The sequence below is a fragment of the Periophthalmus magnuspinnatus genome, chromosome 11 (genome assembly GCF_009829125.3).
Source record: "Periophthalmus magnuspinnatus isolate fPerMag1 chromosome 11, fPerMag1.2.pri, whole genome shotgun sequence".
In the NCBI taxonomy this organism is placed as follows: domain Eukaryota; kingdom Metazoa; phylum Chordata; class Actinopteri; order Gobiiformes; family Gobiidae; genus Periophthalmus; species Periophthalmus magnuspinnatus.
In genome coordinates, this window is record NC_047136.2 from 4149365 (window position 1) to 4177193 (window position 27829).

At 40.5% G+C, this 27829-nt stretch overlaps 1 protein-coding gene across 1 annotated transcript in view; it reads right to left on the reverse strand.

Annotated features, from left to right (window-relative positions):
• dlgap3 (discs, large (Drosophila) homolog-associated protein 3) overlaps positions 1–21231 on the reverse strand; it is a 90339-nt gene extending 69108 nt beyond the window's left edge. Inside the window, exon 1 of the mRNA XM_033975604.2 lies at positions 21169–21231. The gene's annotated coding sequence lies outside the window, so the exon portion shown is untranslated. The remainder of the gene's footprint in view (positions 1–21168) is intronic.
• Positions 21232–27829: the final 6598 nt, after the last annotated feature.

The following is a 27829-nucleotide window of genomic DNA, read 5'->3' on the forward strand; positions in this document are numbered from 1 at the left end:
TCTCTGCAGGTGCACCGAGCTCCTCTTTCTATTAGTGTTATTATAATACTCAAATTTCAAACTGGATTCACTCGATCGGCTGCTTAATATTGATTTAATAAAAGCACTTTTTTTAAACAATAGAATGGAATTTTCAACACATTTGGATGGAAGTGTTGTTCAAATGAGTACTGTATTTTCTGGACTATACGTTTTTTAGAGTTTGGCGGGGGAGCGACTTATACTCAGATGCGACTTATATGTGAAATACATGTTTTTTTCTTCATTATTATGTACTTTTTGGCTGGTGCGACCTATACTCAGATGCGATTTATATGTGAAATATGTTTTTTCTTCACTATTATGTATTTTTTGGCTGGTGCGACTCAGAAAATAAGGCACCTTTATGTTAGTTTTGGATTCGATTAGTAGTTCTATCTGAATATTATCTTCTTTCTTGGACCATCATAATTCTCTTACTGTATTTGGAACGTAACAAAGTAAAAGTAGTAAAGTATTGGATGCAAGCTAAAACTTTAGGTATCTGTACTTTACTTGAGTACATTTTTAACTGGATACTTTTTAGTTTTGCTTCACTTCAACAGAACTGAAAAGGAAAAGCATTTTTATTATAGTTTGAGACCTATTAAAAAGCCAAGAGTTTATTTTTTAACACGTTCATAGTTTGAGCAAACAAAAATACACAAAATTTAAAAAATTTAAAAAATCAATTCAGATGTTTCTGTCGAACAAACTTCAGCACAAATCTCTAACAAAATGACGACATGTGACCTCAAAGCTGGACGCAATACTTAAAAATAGTACATTTTTTAAACAAGTACTTAGATTTTCATTTGTTCATGTGATACTTTTACTTGAGTATTGTTTTTTTTTCTTTTGCTCCGGTATGCGTACTTTTACTTAAGAAACAAAACAGAGTACTTCTTTCACGACTGATTTTAATAGCTTATTTCTCAAAGTGGATACGACTGAAATCAGGGCCACTGTAGACAAAAACAGCTCATGTAACTGTCCTCCAAATGATAAATGTGGTACCTGGCAGTCTGGGTAAATTTCTCAAACATCATGAAGGTTGATGTGGATAGGATTCATTTTCTTTCTATTTGATTATATTCTAAAATAAATCTTCATTATATCAAAGTATATGGCTACGGTTTTCATAATATTGGCCATTTTCAGTCTATTTTAAGATGGTAACAATGCCATTCATCGTCTTGTGCAGTAAGACGGAGAGTGTATTTTTAGAGCAGTGGGTCTCTTAAGTGTAATAAATCTAACGTATTGAATTTATGACGTTACGAGGCCAAAGATGTGACCTAGAGCTTTGAGGATTCACCATGACGACCACATCAACGCAATATCAACATCACCGTCTCAAAACACTGCTCACTTAAAGTATTCAAATGTATAACGTGTTTTCCGGACTATACGTCGCTCCTGAGTATAAGTCGCATCAGTCAAAAACTACATAATAATGAAAAAAAAGAACATATATAAGTCGCGCTGGACTATAAGTCGCATTTTTGGGGGGAAATTTATTTTACAAAATCCGAGACCAAGAACAGACATTTTATCTTTAAAGGTAAGTTATAATAAAAACAATAAAATAGAGAACAACAGGCTGAATATCAGTACAGCGCGCTAACCTAACACATTTATATTTATTCAGCTAGCATAGTAAGACGTAAGATATTAACACTTCAATCAATCAATCGACGTTTATTTATAGAGCGCTTTACAACACTCAAGGTGACCAAAGTGCTTGCCGGTAAAATCAAATTAAAAAAACAAGTTAAAATCACTTAACACTTAATCAAATAAATAAAACATAAAAAAAGCTAACAAGTTTACTCTCAATCTCGCTCCAAATCACTAAATCCATTGATGTGAACATGTGAAATTATATATTTTAATAATTTCACATATAAGTTGCATCTTAGTATAAGTCGCACCCCCAGACAAACAGTACTCAGCATTAGGGCAGCTGTCATTTTGTTGTATATGTTTTTTTTATTTGGATTACTTTACTGAATATCATTGCGGTTGAACTAAACACACTTTCGTAATGTGGGTAACTGAACTGGTTTCCTTCTGGTGACTTGATGATCCTGCTCCGTTCACACTTGGAGCTCGTTTACTTCATGCTGCCAATTCTTTGCACATGGGAAAAGTTCATAAAATCTAACTCCAACTGTACAGACTATGATACATTTGATACTCTGATACATTTTTCAGGTATTGGCGAGTACTCAGATCAAATCACCGATCCGATTCCACTCTGTACTTTCTAGAATTAGGACCCGTAGATGCGAGCACTGCCGCTGTTGACGTCTGCGGCTAATGCTAACACTCAGAGCAGGTTAAATGCAGTTTAAAACAGGCTAATCGTGACAGAAAAGACATTTGTGTTAGTTCCGACAACAGCACTAACACGACAACAATGCTAACAAGACAACAATGCTAACAAGACAATAGCACTAACACAACAGCGGTAGCATGATACCAGCGCTAACGCCACAACAGCGCTACCCTGACAATAGGACTAAAACAACAAACAGTGCTAACACCACAACAAAACTAAAATGACAAACTGTGCTAACGTGACGACAGCGCTAACACAATAACAGTGCTAACACCACAACAGAGGTAGCACAATAACAGCTCTAACACCACAACAGCGCTAACACAACAACATCGCTAACATGACAACAGCGCTAACACGATAACAGGGCTAACATGACAATAGCGCTAACACAATAACAGGGCTAACATCACAACAGCACTAAAATGACAACAGCGCTAACATGACAATAGCGCTAACACAATAACAGCACTAACACCACAACAGCGCTAAAACGACCACACCGCTAACACAACACCAACACTAACATGCCAATAGTGCTAACACAATAACAGCACTAACACGACAACAGCGCTAACACAGACTTTGTTTCATCTGCATAATTAGCATTAGCTCTGAGGATGAGGTCTGTTTCAAGGCCTCACTGCGTTTTTTCTCGTCGCTCAGTGGAACAAAGTGAACAAGTAGAAAAGTGAAACTCCTTAAATCAGCACAAATCATCATCAGGAACATTTGACACGTGACTCTGACACTTTAGTCTCAAAATCTCATTTATTCTGTAGATGTTCTGTAGAGATACACTTTCATTAGTTATTTTTTGCTCTTGTACTGTGACAAAATTGAGTATCCTTAGTGTACTTGTTCACACTTTGTGGTATTGGACAGGTATCGGTATCAGCGAGTACACCAAGGCCAAACATCAGTACTGGATCAGATTTTTTTATTTATTTATTTTTAATAACACTCGTACAGGCCATTGCAAAACTGTCATTTGCCTCAGATTTCAGTGTTTTTTTTCACACTAAAAACATCAGTTAAACATAGAGTCAAATATATAGAGTCAAATATATAGAGTCAAATACATAGACTCAAATATATAGAGTCAAATACATAGACTCAAATATATAGAGTCAAATACATAGACTCAAATATATAGAGTCAAATACATAGACTCAAATATATAGTCAAAAATATAGAGTAAAATACACAGAGTCAAATAGTTAAAGTCAAATACATAGAGTCAAATATACAGAGTCAAATATATAGACAAATATATAGAGTCAAATACACAGTGAAATATATATAGTCAAATATATATAGTCAAATATATAGAGTCAAATACACAGTCAAATACATAGAGTCAAATATATAGAGTCAAACATACAGAGTTAAACATATAAAGTCAAATATACAGAGTCAAATATATATAGTCATATGACATAAATGTCTTGACTTTGTTATTTAAGTTTTAAGACCAAAATAGTGTCAAGCTAAACATGGAGCTGCCAAATACGGAGGATTTATATTTTTTCCAGGGAGACTTGTGTTTGAGACAATGCAGTTTCTACTTCACAACAAATGAACAAACTAAGGAACAGTTTTTCCAATTATTTATAATGAAGTGGCTCAGTTTAATTATGATTCAGTTACTTTAATCCAAGTTATTAAACGAGTCACATACAAAACCCACATTTTTATAGTCAATAGGCACATTGTTATTTAGCACTTTAACATCTTCACTCACTCACTCATACACTGGTGTACGCAGACACTGGGGGCGAGGTGGGTTAAGTGTCTTGCCCAAGGACACAACAACAGCCGTTAACCTGTGCGTCAGTGGATCTAACCGCTTTACAAATGATGTTTTTTTTTTCTTTTTAATTTCATGTCGAGCACAGGATTCGAAAAGTAAACGTTCGGATCTGAAGAAGAACACGACCAACTGAGGCACTGTTGGCCATTTATGTGTTTATCTATTTATTTATGTGTTTATCTATCTATTTATGTATTTACTAAAGTATAAAAGACAAAAAAAAGGAGCAGACTTAAGAACCACCGTGTTATCATTCCTATGGACTGTTTATGTTTTGTAATTCTCTCTATTTACCAGCGAGGGAACATCGATTATTTTTCCCTTTTTTTTATTTGTAGCAATTCAAGGATGGAGGGAACTATTCATAAATGCTGAAAGAAAAGAAAGAAATCCAGACTTTTGTTTGGTAGAGTGACCTATTATGGCGTCCTGATTGATTTTCGTCTGCTGGAGTTCCGAGAACAGCTTTGCAAGATTTAATGAATAATTTTATGTGAGCCAGCTGAACTATGGACCAAAGATCAGCGAGGATTTTATCTGCCCACTGTTTGTAGAATACAGGAATCCACCGCGGGATAAAGGTTTGTTACATGCTTGAAATTGCTGTAGTAATGGTAAATGTATTTTTATATGGTGCTTTTCCACCTTCAAAGCTCTGGGGGGAGTGGGTTAAGTGTCTTGCCCAAGGACGCAACGGCAGCATTCATCTCTGGGAGCTGGAATCGAACTGCCAACCTGTGGGTCAGTGTATGTGACCGCTCCACTGATGATGTTTAAGTCGACAGATGGATTTGAACTGACAGTCTTCAGATGTTGATATCTGCGGCTAATGCTAACGCTAACATTCAGAGCGATTTAAATGCAGACACTTAAAACATGCTATTAATGACAGAAAAGGTGTTTATGTTAGCTCTTCTTTCATTTAGCTGAACTTGGTAAAATAACTACAGAGTGCAGCCCGACAATAGTGCTAACACGACAAAAACGCTACATAACAACAGCGCTAAAACGACAACAGCGCTAGCACGATAAAAGCACTAACACCAAAACAGCACTAGCACAACAACAGCACTAAAACAATAAAACAGTGCTAACACGACAACAGCACTAACACAACAACAGCGCTAACACGACAACAGCGCTAACACGACAGCAGCGCTAACACGACAACAGCGCTAAAACAACAACAGCGCTAACACGATAAAAGCACTAACACCAAAACAGCACTAGCACGACAACAGCGCTAACACGACAACAGTGCTAACACGACAGCAGCGCTAACACGACAACAGCGCTAACACGACAAAAGCTCTAGCACGACAACAGCACTAAAAAGATAACAGTGCTAACATGACAACAGTGCTAACACGACAACAGCGCTAACACGACAACAGCGCTAAAACAACAGCGCTAACACGATAAAAGCACTAACACCAAAACAGCACTAGCACGACAACAGCACTAAAACAATAACAGTGCTAACACGACAACAGTGCTAACACGACAGCAGCGCTAACACGACAACAGCGCTAACACGACAAAAGCTCTAGCACGACAACAGCACTAAAAAGATAACAGTGCTAACATGACAACAGTGCTAACACCACAACAGCGCTAACACGATAAAAGCACTAACACCAAAACAGCACTAGCACGACAACAGCACTAAAACAATAACAGTGCTAACACGACAACAGTGCTAACACGACAGCAGCGCTAACACGACAACAGCGCTAACACGACAAAAGCTCTAGCACGACAACAGCACTAAAACAATAACAGTGCTAACACGACAACAGTGCTAACACGACAGCAGCGCTAACACGACAACAGCGCTAACACGACAAAAGCTCTAGCACGACAACAGCACTAAAAAGATAACAGTGCTAACACCACAACAGCGTTAACACGACAACCACGCTAACACAACAACAACACTAAAACGACAACAGTGCTAACACAACAACAGCTCTAGCCAAAAAACAGTACTAAAATAACAACAATGCTAACGCCATACTAGTGCTAACACAACAACAGAGCTAACACAACAACACACCAACATTCGGATCAGTGGGCTCTACCAAATGAGCCACTATTGCCCCGTATAACAGCAGAATATGAACTCACTGACAGTACAGATCTGCCCTTGAACAGAGCAGAGACTGAGAGATGGAGTCGGGGTGAGTACATTGATTTCTTTATTGAACCTGTTTTGAACAACGCTTAGCTCAAGTATATTTAATGCTATAATCTTGTTAAAACAGCCTTTGGCATCGCTAACTCTGGAGTCTAGATACAACAAATACAACTCCAAAAGCAACGCTCCCCACAGATAAAGATATTAACGCTTGATCCAATTAAACTGAATTCTTGTGCGCTTCCAGTTTTTAGCTTAATTTTATTTAATTTCACTTGGTAATAACGTACATAAGGCGCTAATGAAACTAGCAAAATTCATATGTGTAGCTTAGAAGAGGTAAAACACGTCAATACAAACAGAGTTATCAAGTTTAAAAGTGGATGTGGAAATGTGCAGTTATTCAAAAGCAAGTATTTTAAAGCGTTTTTACCTTAAACTGTATAAAAAAAAAAAAAAAAAAATGGATTAAGTGAGTGTGACGTCTCCCACAGCGTTCGGCTTCAGTCAAACGAAGCTCATCGAGGCTAGCAGTTGTAGCGGCTAATCTGGAGCCGATTTCAATATTTAAAATTCTGACCGCGAGTATCATAGCAACCAAACAGCCAATCAGGAGCGAACTGCTGATTTAGCAAGGAGTGGATTCATAGCAACGCTGTCAATCAAAACCGTTGCTAACGCTAACAGGAGCAACCGGGGGCAAAGAAGGCGCTTGATTTGTCTGTTATTAATGTTCATATGTTGATTTACGGACAAAACAGTAAAATAAAAACACCAGGATCATGTAGAGCGGGTTAATTTGAGCATTTTAAGACCAAATTGACGAGTCGATGGAGCTGGAAGCGCGCCCATGCTCACTTCCTATTCGTAACGCGGCGGCTAGCAGGTTAGCTATGTCCATTTATACTCCTCTGTAGCACAATAAGCCGAGACTGCGTTGTACGAGAGTGAGGAGTTTTAATGAGATGCCCACTACGAGTTGGGTAAACATGAGATTCATTATTCAGGACAAACAAATTGTTGAGATGTTGAGGGAGCATCTTTCTAATAGAACTGTCAACAACTGGACCGATTTTGGAGTTGGTACACTTGGTAAACAGTAAACACTCCAGCCCGGTCGCTTCATTTGTCGAGATGTGAAACCAGACCAAACCAAATTCGCACCAAACCAACACATCTGGTCCATTTGAGATATAACGAGTATAATGCAAATGCCTAACAAGAGTATGCGAGGGAAATGGAGACGAACGGACAATTTAGGAAAACACATTTTACCCGTCTGTTTTCTGTTGTTTCCTCGTCACAAACAGACCTGGAGTTGTGTTTTGTTTCATTCGCACACGTTTAACGCACAAACCCTGCATATTTACGCTGAGTTCTTAAACAAAAAAAACACTCTGTTCCACCTTGTGATGTCATCCGGTGATACAGGAAGTGCTCTACCGGGTTTTTAAACTCCACACACCTTCACGAAAATGACTTGGATAATTTCAGCTAATCTCTACTGAGCTAAAGGGCAAAACTACCACTACATGAGATCACAAGGTGGAATGAAACAAAACACAACTCCGGGTGTGTTTTGATGTAGTTATGTAGTTCACAGGAAGCCATTTTGTGTATTATATATATAGGACGTTTAATCAATTTCCTGAGAGTCCTTCATTTTCAGTCAAAGTCACAGCTCCAAACTTCAGATTTCATTAAATATTTATAAAAAATCTGCCGTCATTTCTTCTTGTCATTTCATTTGGCACGCTGACAAATTTGGACGTGGATAAAAGTATTCTACAGCACTAATATCGCAGGAAAACGTTCTTATGAAAACCATAGACTGTATAAAGAAGTGGACTAAGTGAGTGCGGCGTTACCCACAGCGTTCGACTCCAGTAACATGAAGCTCATCGAGGCTAGCAGTTAGCATAGCAACCAAAGAGCCAATCCAGAGCGACCTCGGGGAAAGAAGGCGCCTGATTTGTCTGTTATTAATGTTCATATTTTGATTTACAGACGTCATTTTCACACATGGATTGTCCACCGCAGAGTCCAGACCTTAACCCCAGTGAGAATCTTTGGGATGTGCTGGAGAAGCTTTGTGCGTCGTCAGACTCGACCAGCATCAATGCAACATCTCGGTGGAAAATTAACGCAACACTGGATGGAAATAAATCTTGTGACGTTGCAGAAGCGAAATCGAAACGTGTGTGTGACCTTTCTTTTCTGGTGGCGACTTATTTTTTGGCCAGGCAGTGTATTTAAAGAGCCCCATGCCTCTGCTTTGAGACGCCGTTTGAATTTACATCATAGCAGAATCGGTTGCGGAGTTACGATAATGGCAAGTCCGTGATCGCGAGTCTGTTGGTGGCGATAGCATCCGACGCTAAAGGGTTAAGCGCAAAATGACAAGTCTGACAGCAGCGGTTACAGAGAAAGGGGCCACAGTTTTTCAATAGAAGGTGAACTGGAGCCAGAGTCGATGAAGCCGAAAGCGTGCCCATGACCACTTCCTGTTTGGAACGCGGCAGCTAGCGGGTTAGCAATGTCCATTTATATATACAGTCTATAATTAAAACAGGTAAGAATGATTTCAGTTTTACTACGTCAAAGCATCAGACGGAATTTCTATCTCCAGCTCTACAAATAACGCTCTGAGTTTCAAATTTACTGAAGCGAAAGTGAAAGTACGGGCAAAAACATACATCGCTCGGTTCAACAATTGTTCTATTGAGTCCATGCGATACTTAGACCGTAGCGTGAGCGTACATGGCGTGCTTGTTTTCATTAGGATATGCATACATTCATTAGTCTACATTGTCTTAAAACCCCCGGAGAGCCCGCAGACCTCAGCCCACATATCCTCATCAAATCAATGTAAACCGGAGTCGTCATTAAAAACGTACCTCGGAGAGTGTACGGCGAGTGATTATGAGCTAATGTAATATAAAATACAAGTTGGCAGGATTAGTGCTAATCTGTGTATGCCGAGTATATCGTCTTCAGAAACAGCATTACCATAATAGGGGGAAAAACACGCGAAGCCTCTCCAGTACAGATACGTGTGTTTTTCCCCCAACGCTACACTTTAATTACCTCTGATCAAAAATGTGAGGCAAATTCAGAACTGTTAGAAAGATTAAAGGTCCCATATTGCGCAAAATTGACTCTTGTGAGCGTTAAACCTCAAAAACAGACCTGGAGTTGTGTTTTGTTTCATTCACACACGTTTGAGTCACACTGAAGTATTAGTCTGTAACATCTCCAAAGCTCAAAACGCGATGTTCCACCTTGTGACGTCATGAAGAGGTAGTTTTCAAGTTTAACAGCTGCAGTTTACCTTTTGTTCAGTAGAGATTGGTGATTCCAGGGCTGAAATTATCCAAATGATTCTCATCTCCTGGGACCTGGTGTTCACGTTTGGACGACACATTTTGGGTTGTCTAGGCTACAATGCAAATTTTTAGAAGAAGAAGAACAGCAACAATGCAAAAATGTTTAATAATTTTTAAGAGTTTAGAATGTTCAGAGGCGCAATTGTTGTTTCTCATTTTGTTTTTACTCAGGACAAATGTTGCTGTGTTCAGGCGCTTAATACAGACAGTAGTTTTTGCAAATCATTATTCAAATGTTCTATTAAAATGATTAAAACTTAGAAAGAATGTTCTCATATGTGAACATAATTTGTTTTTACACTCATCAGGTCCAATCAACCCAAATAACAAAGAGAAATGAATAAAGTCATGCAAGAGATCACGTCTTAGGAGGATCGTGAAAGTGTACGGACTTTAAAAACACAGTGGAGCACTTCCTGTATTACCACGTGACATCACAAGGTGGAACAGAGCGTTTTCAGTTTGAGAGAAGCCTAAATATGCAGGATTTGTGTGTTAAACATGTGTGAATGAAACAAAACACATTAGAACATAGATCAGAAAAATGGCATAACGTGGACCTTTTAAGTTATGGAGTTTCTTGCACTTCTCAAACCAGCCACAAGGGGGTCACAGAGTCCTTTTTAGGCCCATCTCTGCTCAAAAACGCCATCAGATAATGACCACAGAAGCAAATATTCTGTTATAAGAAAGGAGATGATCAGAATCTGAATTTAGAATACACTTGGTTTAAAATGGACTGTGTAACCGTCACTTTCCTGCAAAAAAATCCTCCAGAAAAACAAACAAAAAACAGTTTCTTGGACCTGCTGGTTTGCCAAACACTATTACTCAACCATATTAAACAGCATGACGTTGCACCAGCAGTTGTATCCAGATCACTTTCCACTTTCCGTAGCCCGAGGGAGAATCTGAACCTTATCACCTCCAGCTCCAAAGGCGGTCTAATTGTAACTGTCATTTTTCGTTTAAATGCTGAAATGCGTTGGATGCCTGACAGCTCATTTTGACTTTTTCCCGACATTTAGCGTAATAGACTCCAGTGTCTTGGTCATTATTGGGCTTTGTACCGAGCGGTGCCTGCTAGCGCTAATTTGACACGTCTAATTGACCATCACCCACTGACCCGAGCTGAAGGAGGCAAACACTTCCTGGTTTAAATGGTTCTTTGGTGTTATTTTTATCTCGGTAGAGTCTTTTTTTCAGACCAAGGTTTAGTTTGTTTTCATACATGACAGTTTGGACGGCTAACTAGCGCTCTTCCTCAGAGTCGTCACGTCACGTAGGCTAGCAGTTATAGCAGCTAATTTGGAGTAGAGTTCCATATTTGTAATTCCGACCGCGAGTATCATAGCAGCCAAAGAGCCAATCCAGAGCAAGGCTGATGCAGGTAACGCCCCTTCCTGACCGCACCGTTAGCGCTTAGCAACACTGTCAAACAAACCCTGTTGCTAACGCTAGCGGGAGTGACGTGGGAAAAGAAGGCACCTGATTCGTCTGTTATTAATGTTCATATCTTGATTTACAGATGCAATAGCAAAAAAAAAACAAAAAAAACCCGCCACAATCATGTATGTTCAAAATTGCTTTTAATGTTTGATTTTATGTTGCAAATTTTGTGATATTTTATTCTTGTATGTATTGTGAAGCGACTGAGTGTCTTGAAAAGCGCTATATAAATAAAATGTATTATTATTATTATTAGAGCGGGTTAATACGAACATTTTACGACCAAAATGACGAGTCTGACAGCAGCAGTTACAGAGAGAAGCCACAGTTTTTCAACGTAAAGTGAATTGGAGCCAGTAGCTCACTTCCTATTTTGAACACGGAGGCTAGCACGTAAGCTATGTTCATTTATATATACAGTCTATGGTCTGGTCAGCTGATTTAAACAGGTTTTGCCGCTGTCTTTCTACCGATAGCTCCAACTGCAGTCCAGCTTCTTTTTGGATGTTGGATGTTTTTATTATTCATATTTAAAAAAATCTAAAATCAGGTTTGGAATTATTTCGAGCATGGGCCATACTTGTTACTGCTAAAATGAATGGAAGTCAATGGGAGGTCAATGGCGGACCCCGACGTCATGACGAATGACGGTCGGCCGAGTGCGAAGCACGGCCTGCGAGGGCCGTTCGATGCCGCTTGCGGCTTTAATTATTTATTTTTTTTGGGGGGGGGGGAGATATTGTGTTTTTGTTGTTATTATGTAAACAATAAAAATTTGATCACAAAAAAAAGCATTTAAATCCCTCAATGATATGTGTAACTAATCAGTTTCATTTCATTCAATTTTATTTTAAGAGAATAAATACAGTTCTACATAGATGTTATGATAAGTTTATTAGATGCTATTCGGCCATTTTATATGGTTTGGTGAAACAAAAGACTGGAGAATTTTTGAAAAAAACATTCAGCCATTTTGTAAGATTTGGTCAAACAAAAGACTGAACATTTTTGAATCAAAACATTCAGTCCTGATTGGCTGAGAGACACATCAAAGAAAAGTCGTCTCACTTTCCCTGGCTTCTGATTGGCTGAGAGTTCGCACCACTGATGACGCTACAGAAGTCTTTAAATACAGGTGTGGAACAGCCATGCCCTCTGTGGCTCTCGTGTCTTCAACAGTTTGAGCTGCACTTGAGTGGTTGGAGGGGCCGATGGCGCAGATTGGCAGCCTTGCTTCTGTCAGTCTCCCCAGGGCAGCTGTGGCTACAATAGTAGCTTACCATCACCAAGTGTGGAAATGAATGAATAATGACTATAGTGTAGCGCTTTGACAAGCCTGTAAAGCACATTACAAGTGTAAGGCATTATTATTACAATGACAGACTTCTTATGTTACCATGACTTCTTATGTTACCATGACTTCTTATGTTACCATGGTGACACAGTTGCAGCTCAGGTGACATCACAAAGTATGATGACATCTCAAAGTATGATGACATCTCAAAGTGGCAAAGCATGTAAACCCTCACTGCATTACTTCATTTCAGTTGTAGACGAGACACCCAAAACTCAGCAGTTTTGCAGCAGAAGAGAAGTTTAAAAAGTATCTGATAATGTCACTAGTATTACAGATTAACAAACACAACAAACACAGCGATACAACAATGGACGCAAAGAACATTCAGGCTCAGATGGAAAGTCTGGAAAACAGTATAAACCTCTTAAAGTTCGCTGACAGACTCACTGAAAACGCCCTAAACGCTGTGGACACACTGAAACAACAAAATATCGAATTATTGGACAAAGTGGAGAATCTGGAAACACAAGTATCAGCACTCAGTCTGAAAGAACGCACACTGCAAGCACAGCTAAGTCAGTGTAGGGAAGCAGAAAGAGAAGCTGAGAACAAACTAGTCCAATATGAATCCAAAATCAAAACACTGACATCTCAGCTCAGTCTAAAAGAGCCTGTAGTTAAAACATCCACTGCAGAAACTGAACTTCAGACTGAAACCAGGGAAACGATTGAAGGACACCAAGAACAAGACGAAACTGCCCAGTTAAGAAAAGTCATTGAAAAACTCTCTAGTGAACTTGAGCAGTACAAAAGCAAACAATTACAATCTAAAGAGCGGAAAAATATTCGGAGGAAGGAGATGACACACACACAAAGTAAAATACCGATTAGACAACGTTTTAAAAAGTCAGAGGCAGACCGAAGCACCTCATCCGATTGTCCAACTGAAAAAGCCCAGTCTAGAAAAGAAATTGAAAAACCTTGTAGTGAACTTGAGCAGCACAAAAGCAAACAATTACAATCTAAAAAGCGGAGAAATGTTCCGAAGAAGACGAGGACATACACAATAGGTAAATTACCGATTATACAACCTTTGAAAAAGCTGGAGGCAGACCGAAGCAGCCCATCCGATTGTCCAAATGAAAAAGCCCAGTCTAGAGAAGAAAGTGAAACTCTTAAGGATCAACTCAAACTGTACAAAATCAACATCATGGAGTTTGAGGAGAAAAGGTTGGCCCAGAGAGTACAGTTTTTGGAGGAAAAAGAGATGGAAATTAAAACCAAGGAGCAAACCATTAAGGATCTGCAGAAAGAACGGGCAGAACTTGAAGAAACCGTTGAGATTTTGAAGGAGAAACTGACCCAAAAAGAGGCTGCTTGTAAATCCTATGGTAGAGCGACAACACAAGCAGAGGTTTCCATAGAAATGTACCAGATAATGGAACAAAAAGTCTCAGATTTGGAAAAAGAACGTTCAAAACTTGTAGCCAATGCTGAGATTTTAAAGAATGAATTGGCAAAATCTACTTCAGCAGAACAGCAGGCAGACAACGAAAATGCAAATTTAAGAAGAGAAGTGGAATATCTAAAGGACGAATTGGTGCAAAGAGAGGCCACTTGGATGAGTCACTTGGAAACTCTGATAGAAGACACACATGAGCTGGTGAACATGGTGTACGAGCTACAACAAAAGTACAAAGAGGAGAGAGAGAAGAGAGCAGAGTTAACAGAAGCTCAAGTCCAGCATAGAATTAGAGTTGAAGAGTTATCCCAAAATGTGGCAAAAACACAGGAAACATCGGCAACACTGGGGAAACAGGGAAAACAGGATCAGAAAAACAAGCAACGTTCAGGGATATTCACCAGGATTTTTAGGAGATTGAGACGCAGTTAAGCTGACTGGTAGGCTTTGTGTCCTTGGGCAAGACACTGAACCAGACTGGCATCAGGGCAGCTGTGGCTACTGCTTGTAGTCAGTGACTGTGTGTGTGTGAGTGAGTAATGGTTGAGGCCATTGGTGCAGATTGGCAGGCACTTCTGTCAATGGGCATCAGGGCAGCTGTGGCTACTGCTTGTAGTCAGTGGCAGAGTGTGCGTGCGTGCACGTGTGTGTGTGCACATGTGTGTGTGGACTGTTGTGGGTGTAGAGTGAGCCAATAGCATCCTTCAAAACAGCAGCATGGACTTTACAAGAGTTCGTGAGGCTGTTTGGGACTTTGGTGATGAATCCTCCCCCAGAAACGTTACATAATACACCTTTAAAACCAGCCATGAAATTGTAAATGAGCAGAAGAAGAAGAAGCAGTGACACTTTACACAGTTGGAAATAGAGATATGTCTTCAGTGGCTTTTTTATTCAGTGATGTGCAGAATATGTAATATATGTAAATATTACATTAAAGATTTGGCCTGTTACATGTAGCAAAGCATGAATATACAAGGTTCATTGTACAAATTGTTTTCCAAATGCATTAATTAAATTAATAATGAATTTATTACATTTCAGTTAAATAAACACAGCAGAAAAACCTTGAACAAGGTTTACCCTTACCTATTTGAATATAATTTGGTCACATTCGGCGAGCCGGATTAATAAACTCAAAGAGCAATGTGAGGCCCCCGGTGAGTTGTTTTTAATCTCGCTGTGCATGTGCATGGTGTTGTGCATGTGTATAGTGACAATAAATGCATTCTATTCTATTCTAGTTTGCCCATGTCTGTCTTAAACCATAAAAGCTAGAGTCATGTGACTCTCATATTGTGGCCCATCACAAATAACACACCTATGATTTTTTTCACACCATTAAGTTCACACCAAATATATTGTGTTATACAAATTTTGACAATAAATCCAGAAGAGGGCGCTTGAGAGCCATTTTGTGAGATACCACCTTGATTTGCGTCTGCAAATCTGCATAAGCACTCTATTGGCTTTTTCCAAACAAAAAATGTGAAAAAGAGAATTTTTGTAGGCCCGAGCCCCTACAGGGCGTAGGGCGAAGGCTATGCACTCATCATTGCGGTCTGTTTTCACAAAGTTGCGTGCTTTGCATCAGCACCCCTCATTCGCCATTGACCCCATGGTGACGTGGAGAAATTCGAGAGCTTTTGAAAAATGTATTATATGACAAGAGTTGACTAAAATACTTCGCAGCACGAAGCGCTAATGTCCCCAAACACACTCCTGGCATCGAGCCCTATCCAAGTATTTAGTTTACTACAGTCACTTGAATCACGCATAGTTCTGATGCTTCAGTGAGAATCTACAGAGTAAATAATCCTGGAAATAAAGAAACAGAAATGAGAAAGTGTCCAGATGGAAAATACAACTTTAAACGATCTTCATAAACTCAGCTGTTTCTCCACGTCTCACCTGAGGCACTTTTTTCCCCCCGTTAAGATGTCCAATTTCTTAACGGGACTATAAACCGGGACGAGGGGGTCTTTTTTACTCTCACACACTGTCCTGAAGAAGAAATCGGACTGCAGATGCCGCTGACCAGACACGTCACAGCAACATCACGTGACCACTCTGAAGAACATCGCTAGTGAGAAGTCGAAAACAAAACCTTGGTCTGAAGAAAAAAATCTACTCAAATAAATGAACTGAACCAGATGGACCTCATTGGACTATTCCCGCTCTTAGGTGCTGCTGCCTTAAATCCAAACACTTCGAACCCAACTGAACACTGCACGGGAGTCTTACTTTCTCTTTGTGACATGTTCCACTAGGAGAAAATAGCTTAAAGCAATAGGCTCAGGTTTTACGATCTATGCCGCTGTCTAATTATCCAGATGTGATGGATGGCTTTGATTAAACCATATGAAGGCTGATCCACTGGCTGGCTCTGACTCGGCGTCACAAACACGCACACACACACAGACCTAATTCTCCCCGATCTACGCACTTCACCGGATGATATGAGACCGGTGGAAGTTCAGAACAGATGAGCCCCGCTTTCAGCATTGATAAAAGATATCCATAAATCAACAAGAGTGAAGGAGACAGACACTGACAGAGAATTAGAGACTCAAGCCCAGTTGGACAGGGATGCAGACAAATCAGAAATGCAGGGAGAAATGAGATTCAGCCATTTTAAGCATCACTCTGTTTGCGGAAGACTTTACATTATGAAGACAGGGCTTTGAAAGATATTGGGTGTCAACGTTGTAGCATAATATGCAGTACTTTGGTTTAAATAAGACCAACAGCTCCATTGCGACTGAAGTAATTTGACTGCTGAGCAAGTCACGCTATTAATAACGTGATTAATAAGTCTTCCCAGTATTCCGAAGTGGGTCCAAGACATTTGATGCAGCGGTATTTATTCATATAACTGATGCGAGCAATGACGCTTGATGGTCAGTGTCCAGTTTGTGCAAGTCTAACGGTAAATGGTCAGTTTTATGTAGCGCTTTTCCACCTTCAGAGCGTTTTTACATCAAGGAACCACTCACCCATTGGCACGTTCATACACCGGTGGACGCAGACACCAACCAGGGGCGAGGTGGGTGAAGTGTCAAGACCAAGGACACAACGACAGTATCATCTGCGGGAGTTGGAATCGCATCGCCAACCTGTGGGTCGGTGGGTTTGTCCGCTCAATCAGTGATGGTTATGTCGAAAGCAGGATTGATTTAAAACCGCCAACCTTCCGATCAGTGGGCAAGCGCTCTACCAACTGAGCTGACTAGTTTAACTGCTGTTCCGCCTTTTCAGTTTAACAATATTCTCTTTGGATTACAGTGGTCCCTCGTTTATCGCGGGGGTTACGTTGTAAAAATAACCCGCATTAAACGAAATCCACGAAGTATCAGCTTTATTTTTTACAGTTTTTCTCTATGTTTTTTGTCTGTAAAACCCCTCACCACACACTTTATACACTTTTCTCACACAGGCGTTAACATTTTCTCACATTTCTCTCTTGTTTAAACTCTCTCAAAGTTCAAACCTTCGTAGGCGTCTTTGTCGGTGCAGAACGTTTCATCGACATTGTGGGTTTTGTCAGAGGAGAAAACAAAATGCAAACATACAGCACTTCAGAGTCACACTGCGATCCAACGTTTATGTAAATTTGTCTGAACACATTCTGTACTGGACAGGAGACACGGCACGGAGGAGACTGATGGACAATGGTCTACAGTCCAACAGCCAATCAGGACGCAGGATACAATGCACAATCAGACGATGGAAAAAAGCAGGTGAAATTGCGCAAAAAAAAAATCTGCGAAACAGCGAGACCGCGATATAGTGAGGGACAACTGTGCTACAAACACTCCCTGATCTAGACAGAACTCCTCGCGTTGGTTCTACAGGCTGTTCAATGACACAAAAGTGAAAAGTGAAAAGTTATAAACTGCACCTTGAATTATTTATGACATTGCGTTTTGTGACGAGATGCATTTACCCCTGAACTAAGACATAACGCAAAATCTTCTCTCTGAAATCTATTGCTGGGTTCACAACATTCCATTGGCCAAAATTATTTAATACAGATGGAGGAAGCTAAAATGAAAAGGTTTTGCGGTAATACAGTGAGTTCTTGGGTCTAGTGAGTAATAAAAATGGTTCAGTCCAACATTTGTGAATTTACCTTTTAGATATTTCAACAGAAAGTACAAAGTGATCAATGGGAAAATCATCCAATCCACCAATCGCTAGTTTTCAGATTCTAGGATGTGATGACTTTTTACTCTTAAATGCGACGCGAGAGACAGTTTTCCTTTTACTTTACCGCGAAATATCCAAAAGGTAAATTCACAAATGTTGAACCTGATCATTTCTATTAGTGATTAGCCTCCATCTGTATTAAATATTAGCCAATAGAACGTTGTGTTGTCGCCTGAAACACGGCAATGAGTACTATATTTGTCTTTTGTAGTGTAAAACCTGAAAAGTGCTACAGAAATGACTGAAAGCTGTCCTTTCACTCCAGCTAGACCACCGTGCACAAAGGGAACGGCGTTTGATGTGTTACGGCTGAGGAAAGAATAGGTTGACCGCAGTGACCCGGGCCCACATGCGTCCAGAGTTTCACGAACGCCAAAAGTGTGAGTCAAAAACGGCGTTGTCAAAGGGGCCATTGTGAAGACTGTTTTGTCAAGTCTTTCCAGTAAACACATAGACACAATGAATGGGAAAGGAAAGGATGTGGGACAGCCAAGACGTCTACAGCGCACCTGGATGAAATTTATGCTAAGCTAATTTTACTTAGATGGGCTAGGTTCATGGCCCATCTGAGTAAAATTTGGTTGTTCTGTCTCGGTGAAGTTGTTATGGTAAATAGTAAATGTCTCAAGCCAAAAAACACTGTTCATGGCAAAAAAAAATACATTAAAAAAAGACAAAATCATCAGAATTCTTCATATGTTCACATCATACCATGGAATAACTGCAAGGTCCCGTGTTCTTTTGAAATCAGACGTATTACACTACCTACAAAACTCCATCTCCAGGCTGGATTCTATATATAGAATCCAGCCTGGCAAGTCTATATGAAAATGAACGAAAAAAGCAAAGGAATAAACGGAACAAATACACGATGTGACAAATGTGGGGTAAACCATCAGAGTCGCTTGAGCCATTACAGGAAGTGCTTTGCAGATTTGGTTTTTGACAGTAGTGGAACATCGTTGTTTATTCGAAGGCGCAGAATAAGAATGAAGAGAGTCAGAACAAGGACATAGCAGCTATAAATAGTACTACTACTTCTACTACAACTACTACTGGCTATTTTTTTCACTACAGTCGACAATCCAACTATTTTCGAGATGTGACATTGTTAATTTCTCTATGACACGGTTTAGCCTGGTTGGATGGATTTTGTTTGTTAGTTTAGAGCGGGGTGTCCAAACGTTTCTCATTAAGGGCCACATATAAAAACAGACAAAGCTGAGGGCCGATTGAGGGTCGCCAATACAGTAAATACTTCAAATCTGCGTTATTATCACAAGTTAAACTGAACCACTAGATCTTTTTTCACGCTTACATCCTCAACGGGACACATTAAATATTTGTTATAGTCTTGTTAAAGTAGATTTTCAGAAATGTACAGTAAAAAGTACTGTTTAAGGTAATATTGGCCAATTCACCTTAAAGCTTGAGGGCCAAGAAAAATTGGTCTGAGGGCCACATTTGGCTCCCGGGCCACAGTTTGGACATGCCTGTTTTAGAGCAATTCACATCAAATAATATGTTTTTATCTTTGTCATTTTGTATGAAACAAGTCTAGACGAGTCACTGAGTTTACATAATATGAGAAAATGCTATATTATTATTGCAGAAACGCCATGTTGAGCGTCTTTAACGTTAAAAATAACACCTAAAAAAACAGCAGCAGTACTGATTTGACTGTATCTTTGCTCTAATATAAACAGTCACTGCAGTACAAGGCCATGATTGTAGACCTACTTCACACGAGAGATCAAACAGAGAACACTAGAGAAACAGCGTGAGTGGCATGTTTCTGATCCCTACTTCCTTAGCGCTGCTTCACTGACACGGCTTAATCCAACAGATTCCACTGGGAACTCTTATGCACTCCTCCAGGGGACGCATTTCAAGGGCGCACCAGTAAAGGAGAGGAATTATTCTTGAAGGTGTCCAGGTAGAAACGAGCGGCAGGCGGGACTGAAGACTATGCGTATACATTTGGGTTTTTCTTTGTAAAAATTGAGAGTTTTGGGGTATTTTTGATGTAATACGATATATTTTGAGCTGTAGAGGATGGAAGATGGACTGTGTATATATAAATGGACATAGCTAACCTGCTAGCCGCCTCGTTCCAAACAGGAAGTGATCATGGGCGCGCTTCCAGCTTCATCTACTCTGGCTCCAACTCACTTTACATTGAAAAACTGTGGCCTCTCTCTGTAACTGCTGCAATGAGCCTCATTATTCTAACCTTAAAATGTTCATATTAACCCGCCGTATTAATCCTTGGAGTTTTTGTTTCGCTATTGTGTCTGTAAATCAAGATATGAACATTAATAACAGATAAATGAAGCATGTTCTTTCCTCCAGAGCTCAAGAGGCTTTAAACCTGCAGATCTACCAAAAACTGACTCAGTAAATAAAATAAAACTACAACATGAAACCACGACAATATGGATTGAGCAGTTTTAGAGACTGAGACTTAGTTTCATCTGTTTTATATGCTAATGCTAATGCTAACACATATCTGATAATGGACTGGATTATATCACATTTATCTGACATTCTTCTCAAGCGTTAGCAACAGGTTTGATTGACAGCGTTGCTAAGTGCGCTGCTAAACCAGTGGTGAAGGTGGGAAAGGGGCATTACCTTCAAAGGTCTCGCTCTGGATTGGCTCTTTGGTTGCTACGATACTCACGGTCGGAATTCCTAATATGGAACTTGGCTCTAAATTCGCTGCTATAACTGCTAGCCCCGATTAGCTTCATTTGACTGGAGCTGAACGCTGTGGGTGACGTTATACTCACTCAGTCCACTCATTTATTCAGTCTATAGGGTAGAATAAGTAACTTTTATGGTTAATTATTGCTTCATTTTGCTATTAATATGTTGCAGCTCATGTCTTTTAATGATACTGCCCGTTTAAAAATGATTTGCGGGGATTATCTTGCATTATGGCTATTGTGACAGTGGCTTAAAGTAGTTTCAATATTATCGTTTATCACCATATACCTCTGGCGCTTTAAAATGTGTGAAAATGTGTGAAAATGGTCCAGATTTGGGCTTACCACAGTGTCATCAGGAAATGGGGCTCCATGTTTTTTCAGGAAGGAAAAGCCGGCTGAATAAATTCTCTCCCAGTCACTCTGCGGAAGCAAAGACACAAAGGATAGAAACGTTAGGAGACCTTGAACTCACCAGCCTCCGCAAACAGGTCAAAGATAAATACCAGTCAAAGAAAAACAACTATTTATTCAAGTATTGACCAAGACGAGCTGAACTGATGCCATATAATTCCAGCGTTTTACATCCCATTCCCCAAACAAAATCCGGTGTCGTTAAAATACTTTGTTGGAAAATGTTTGTGAGCAGGAGCGGCGCAAGGAGGAGGTTTTAGGGGGCCCCAGCCTCCCCTAGAACGGTGCTCCTCCAAAGACTTTCATAGAACATACTGTCTTGACAAAAAATGTTGAAAATGAGAACACTATAAAAAAATAAATAAATAAACAAACAAATAAATATAAATAGATAAATAACAATAATAATAATAATACTTAAAGCCGCAAGCGGCGATGATAGCCCTCGCCACCCTCCCCACACGACCGCCTGGGGCCGGCCACTGCCCCCACGCACTATTCCCCCCTGGCCACCCCCCTTCAGAAAATTTTTATAAAATTGGAATCGGAAAAATGTCCCATGCCCCCTGACTCGACAGTGCCACCTAAAATTTGACCCTTATGGGAGAGGAGGCTGGTTAACTTTGGAATACACTCACAAAAATCAGAGCAGTGATGGGGCACAGTGAGACGAGCATAAAAATGAATCAAAGCACTGCTCTATGATGGACAGGAAGTCGGCCATATTGGATTGAACTTGACTGCGTAAGTGGCGGCGCCAATAATAACAATAAACCGCGAAAAGGCCTCTCACGGAAATGTAACAGGAACCTGTGAAAAGGTTAAGTGCTACATCTGAAAAGACATCTGCTGTAAAAAGCCATGTCATTATCATGTCCTTTCTGCGCACGCTGTCACTATGATGACTCTATAAGTAGACGTGTACAGTGTATGTCAATGGCTAGTCGAATTACCATTTTAGGGTAAGTGCTAAGTGCACCGGCAACCTCATGCATAATAAAGATATGGTGTATTTGACTTTTTTGCCCCTTTTGAGGTTAGGTTAAAGCCGCAAGCGGCGATGATGGCCCTCGCCCCCCGCGCAACCGCCCGGGGCCGGCCACTGCCCCCAAGCACCATTTCCCCCACCCGCTATCCACCCCCTTCACACAATTTCTATAGCACATTGTGGCCATCATATTACAATGGCTGTCCACGGCATTGAACTGGCAACCTCGTGCATAATACAGGTATGGTGTAATGGACTTTTTTTGCCCCTTTTGAGGCCCACAATGATCTCACCACGTTTCATGCCAATCGCACAAAGTTGTGTCTTTTACTTGTACAGTAGGGGGCGCTATGGAGGTCACTGGACACATGTTTATTATGGTTCTCTATTCACAGTTTTATTCTGCATCAGTGATTAGAATTTGAGGTTTTTAGGCTGATCCATGTGCCTGTGAGAGGGAATAAAAGAAATAGGAAACAAAGGCAGTATTTGGCGGAGGCATACAGGCAAACGGCGTGGAATTTGGAGAAAACGTGGATGTTTTATGGAAACCCATGTGTCTGGATGTGGCATGTGAAATTTGAGCTCATTTGGACTAAAAACCTGAGACTAGATATGTTTTGAAAACAAAACGTGGCGAATTTTCAATCCAATATGGACGACTTCCTGTCTGTCATAGAGCAGTGCTTCAATTCATATTTATGCTTGTCCCATGGTGCTGTATCACTGTTCCGATTTTTGTGCGTGCTTTCCAAAAGTAACCAGGCTCCTCTCCCATAGGAGTGAAATTTTAGGTGGCGCCGTCGAGTCAGGGGGCATGGGACATTTTCCCGACACCAATTTTATGAAATTTTTCGCCGAGCTCGTCGATTTTATACCCCCATACCAAAAACCTGAGACTAGAAGCGTTTTGAAAACAGGCTGCGAATGAAGTGGGGAATACTTGATCCAAAATGGCCGATTTCCTGTCCGTCATACAGCAGCGCTATAATTATGTTTTTGGCTTCTCACAATGAGCTCTGTCACTGGTGAGTCGGGCCTTCTTATTAAATTGAAAATCTCAAAATTTCTAGGTGGCGCTGTCGAGCCGGTGTGCTTCAGACATTGTTGCGATGCCAATTTTATGAAATTTTTTGGCGAGCCGGTTGATCCTATGCCTATATGTGGGACTTTTTGTCGACGTTTAGGGGGTGAAAAATGCGATCGTTTGGGCAGAAAAATAATAAGAAAAGAAACCCAGCAAGAACAATGCCCCTCGCCCCAATAATAATAATAAATACATTTGTTTTCCTAAATCACTACAGGGGCTAACTACATTTAAGCCGGTTTAAAATAGCGAAGCAAACATGGCAGAGGAAGGGGGCACATTCGCATCCATGTACGACTCAAAATTACCATGTAAAGTGAGGGCCCCCTTTAAAGAACTTAGCCCCCCCACATACCTCCCCCAACCAAAAATATCTGGCGCCTTATGGAGAAATTATGGGAAAATTAAAATTAGAGTTAATAAAAAACTATCAAAGACCTTGATACTGCCATTAGTCAGAATAACATTGAAAAAAAAAATTAAAATTGCTCCATTTCAGAGCTGTTAGCCAATTTACAAGTAAGCTACGGTAAGATGTCTCTACATTTAAACATTTCAAATAAATAAATTTTAAAAAAATCTGGAAAAAAACGTGCCGGTCTTGGGTGAAATTGTGAAACCGTTTTATATTTTTCGGTCGAGGAGCACAGACAGCAAACTGATGAAGAAGAGCGAATGGAGAGAACAGAATTAGCCACTGAAAAATGCAATAAATGCCTCGGAGTGAATGAGACAGAAATAAACCTGGAGTTATCGCAGGTGAAAAGAGCCAGATGAGCACGGGGCTAATAGCTTAAAGGGCTAAGTGCATCCAACTGGCTCTTAAAGGTAAACGCATCACTCAGACTCCTCGTCATAATATAGCGGTGTTAGCCTGCGTGCTAAAATGCTAACACAGGATCAAACAGTGCAGTGCAGCGGGGTTCTGTACAGCATTAGCGTTTACCCGGGTTTCGCTGGCTAAACCCTCTTGACACGCGTTAGATAATACGAGGAGGACGTAAAGAGGAGACCAGCTACGAGAACTACACGATGTATACACAGCAGTGGAAGAAGTACTCGGTTTAGTTAAGTAAAAGTACAAATACTGGAGCCAAAAAATACTCAAGTGAAAGTAAAAGTCTCATATGAAAAAGTCTATTTAAGTAAAAGTATTGAAGTGCCTGCTTAAAAATGTGCATAAAAAGTAAAAAGTTAAAGTATTTCTCTCTCTTTGTCTCCTCTCTTTCTCTCCTTTCTCTCTCTTTCTCTCTCTTTCTTTCTCTCCTTTCCTCTATTCCTCAGTTTTTAGACGTAAAAATCATTAAATCTTGTATTAAACATTCTTCGCTCTCTTCTCTTCTCCCCTCTCTCATCCTCTCCTCTTCTATCCTCCCCTCCTGTTTTTTTCCTCTCCTCCTCCATCCCTCTCTCCTCCTCTCTCTTGTTTAGTTTTTAGACATAGACCATCATGTTCAACCCTAAAAGAGCTTGTGTAATTTATAAGCTCCCATCACCGTTAAAGGAGAACATTAAACATAAAGACAATTTAGCCGCGAGCACACGAGCCGCCGTCTGGAGTGACCTCTGACCCCCACAGACGGACCCCCTTTAGACAGAATGAATTATCTGTCCAAGGTGGGAATCTGTGGAATAGTCTCCCGGTCAGTTCTTTTAAAGCTCAAATGAAAAACTGGTTATGGTCAAATCGAACGTGCATCATCTTTAGTGGAAATGTGGTTTAAACTTTTCTATAGAGACGTATTTTTGGGCACGTTTGGTAAAATATGAAGTAGGTGGGTGTAAAATGTAAGTGTCTTGAATGGAACTGATTGAAATACTGGGGAATGTGCCACTGTGCCACTTTATTTTGACCCCTCTGTGACCCCAGCCCTCGGGACAAATGAGCCTTTGGTTATAATCCCGTGTGTTTATGTTCACGTGGAATCATGTCTGTTCATTAACATTCATTGTCCACAACCGTTAAATAAATCAATAAAATTAAATGAGATCTTAAAAGTATTAAAAGCTCTTTCCCCTCTCTTCTCCTCTCTTCTGTCTCTCTCCTCTTCTTGTCCGTCCCGCTCTCCTCCTCTTTATTGTTCAGTTTTCAGACTTGGACAATCATGAAATCTTGCATTAAAAATTCTTCTGTACCTCTTCTCTTTCCCCTCTCTTCTCATCTCCTCTATTTCTCTCCTCCTCCCTCTCTCCCTCTCTTCTCCTCTCTAGTTTTTAAACTGACATAGACAATCATGAGATCTTAAAAGTTCGTCTCTATCTCTTCTCTTAACCCTCTCTTTGTCTCCTCCTTTCCCTCTTTCTCCCTCTCTCCTCCTCTCCTCTCTTTGTCTCCTCCTTTCCCTCTCTCCTCCTCCTCCTCCCTCCCTCTCTCCTCCTCTCTATTATCGAGTTTCAGACTTGGACAATCATGAGATATCATATTAAGTTCCTCTCCACCTCTTCTCTTCCCAATCTCTCCCTCTCCTCTTTCTCTCTCTCCTCCTCCCCGCCTCTCTCGCTCCCCCTCTCCTCTCTTTGTCTCCTCCATCCCCCTCTCTCAGCTCCTCTCCTCTTTTTCTCTCCTCCTCCCTCCCTCCCTCTCTCTGTCTTTCTCTCTCTCCTCTTCTTTTATCCAGTTTCAGACTTGGACAATCATGAGATCTTGTATTAAAAGTTCTTCTCTACCTCTTCTCTTCCCTCTCTCTCTTCTCTCTTCTTTCTCCCTCCTCTCCTCTTTCTCTCCCTCCTCCTCCCTCCTCTCCTCCTCCCTCCTCTCCTCTTTCTCTCTCTCCTCCTCTCTCCCTCCCTCCCTCCCGCTCTCCTCCTCTTCTTTTATCCAGTTTCAGACTTGGACAATCACGAGATCTTGTATTAAAAGTCCCCGTATCAGTCCATCAAACCCGTGCCTTCTCCAGCTCCATAACATCTGAGGTGGGTCTCATCTTTCCCTGACCACGTCTTGGCCTCGATCCTCTCCCTCAACCACAGCCATACGGTCACTCTGCCCCGACAGACGACCATCACGCTGATATTTGCCGGCGCTCCTGAAGGTCCTCGTCCGAGCGTCCCTGTTTAAAATGCATCGTGTGACATTAGCCCAAGTCCGAATGCCAGCCTTCCACCGAGGATCCGCTCCTGTCGCCCATCAAGCGCCGTCTGGCAGATGCTCCGCGGGCTCCCATTGATTTTCGAGTGTGTCCGTACGCATGCTAGCTGTTGTGCGTGCGCGTATGCTAGTGTGTGTTAGCGGTGACATGTCGCTAGCCTGCTGCAGAGATAATTAGAACACAACTCTTTGGCTGTCCCTGCAGGCCCCCGATCCAGCTGCTTTCATCTAATATAGGTCAGCTGTGACAAAGCCCTCAGCGTGGACACCGATCTGCGCCGCTACGCTAACGACACGCTAACAGGAAGTTGTGTTTGATCATAAGCTTCAGTCTGGCAACACGAGGGAATTAGCCATACAGTAGGATGTATTTATGGATCATGACCACGAAAGAGCAGCGGTTTAGTCAGTGGAGGAAGAAGTACACAGTTTTGCAGTTTTACAGATACTGGAGCAAGAAATACTCTAGTAAAAGTATAAGTATTACATGAAAAAATCTACTTAAAATGTACTTAAAGAGTAAAAGTATTTTGCATGGATTTTCAGATCGAATAAAGCTTCAAATGCAGTGATTCTGATCAAGATTTGAGCTGAATTTTGTTTAATTTTGTTTGAATCAATCGTTTTGTTTTTTACAGTTGTTTTAATTAGTATATTTTCGTTTTGCTCAAATTATGAACACGTTAAAACTAAACCCTCAGTATTTTCAGTAGGTCTCAGACAATGATAAAAATACTTTTACTTTTCAGTCCTGTTCAAAAACTGTAGTGGAGTAGAAAGTACAGATACTGCTTTCAAATGTAGTGAAGTAAAAGTGAAAAGTACCCACTTAAAAATGTACAGCTCTCTCAAAATTCTTCTTAAGTATGCCTACAGTACTTTACTACTTTTACTTTGTTACGTTCCACCACGGAAATAATTAGGCCCACTGTGGCTTAACTAGATGTTGGCTACTACTGTGTACCACTACTACTGATACTACAGTACAACCACTGCATCTATAAGACCTGTAAATACTTCAACTATATCCTATCTGCTACAGGGAAATAGTCCTATTGTAATTTGCAGTATTTGACTGTGTGGAGAAGCTTTGATCAAAATAGGAGGCAGACATGTATTAAAATGTCTTTCTTCAGTTGGACGGCAAAATAATTTAAGAAAATAAACAGTTCACACGAAAACAGAACATGAGTAACTTAAATCTACCAACAACCACGTGCACCGACTACACTGAAGTACTTCAAAAAGACGAAGTTGAACTGCTTAAATAACCTTCTAACCAGGAAGCACCTCCCCCAGTACATAACATCTACTTCACATGTGTCAAACTCAAGGCCCACGAGCCAAATGTGGCCCTCCATAACATTTTATGTGGCCCTTGACAGGGTAAATTAAAAGGTATGATGGTCTTAAAATGTCATTTTATCAG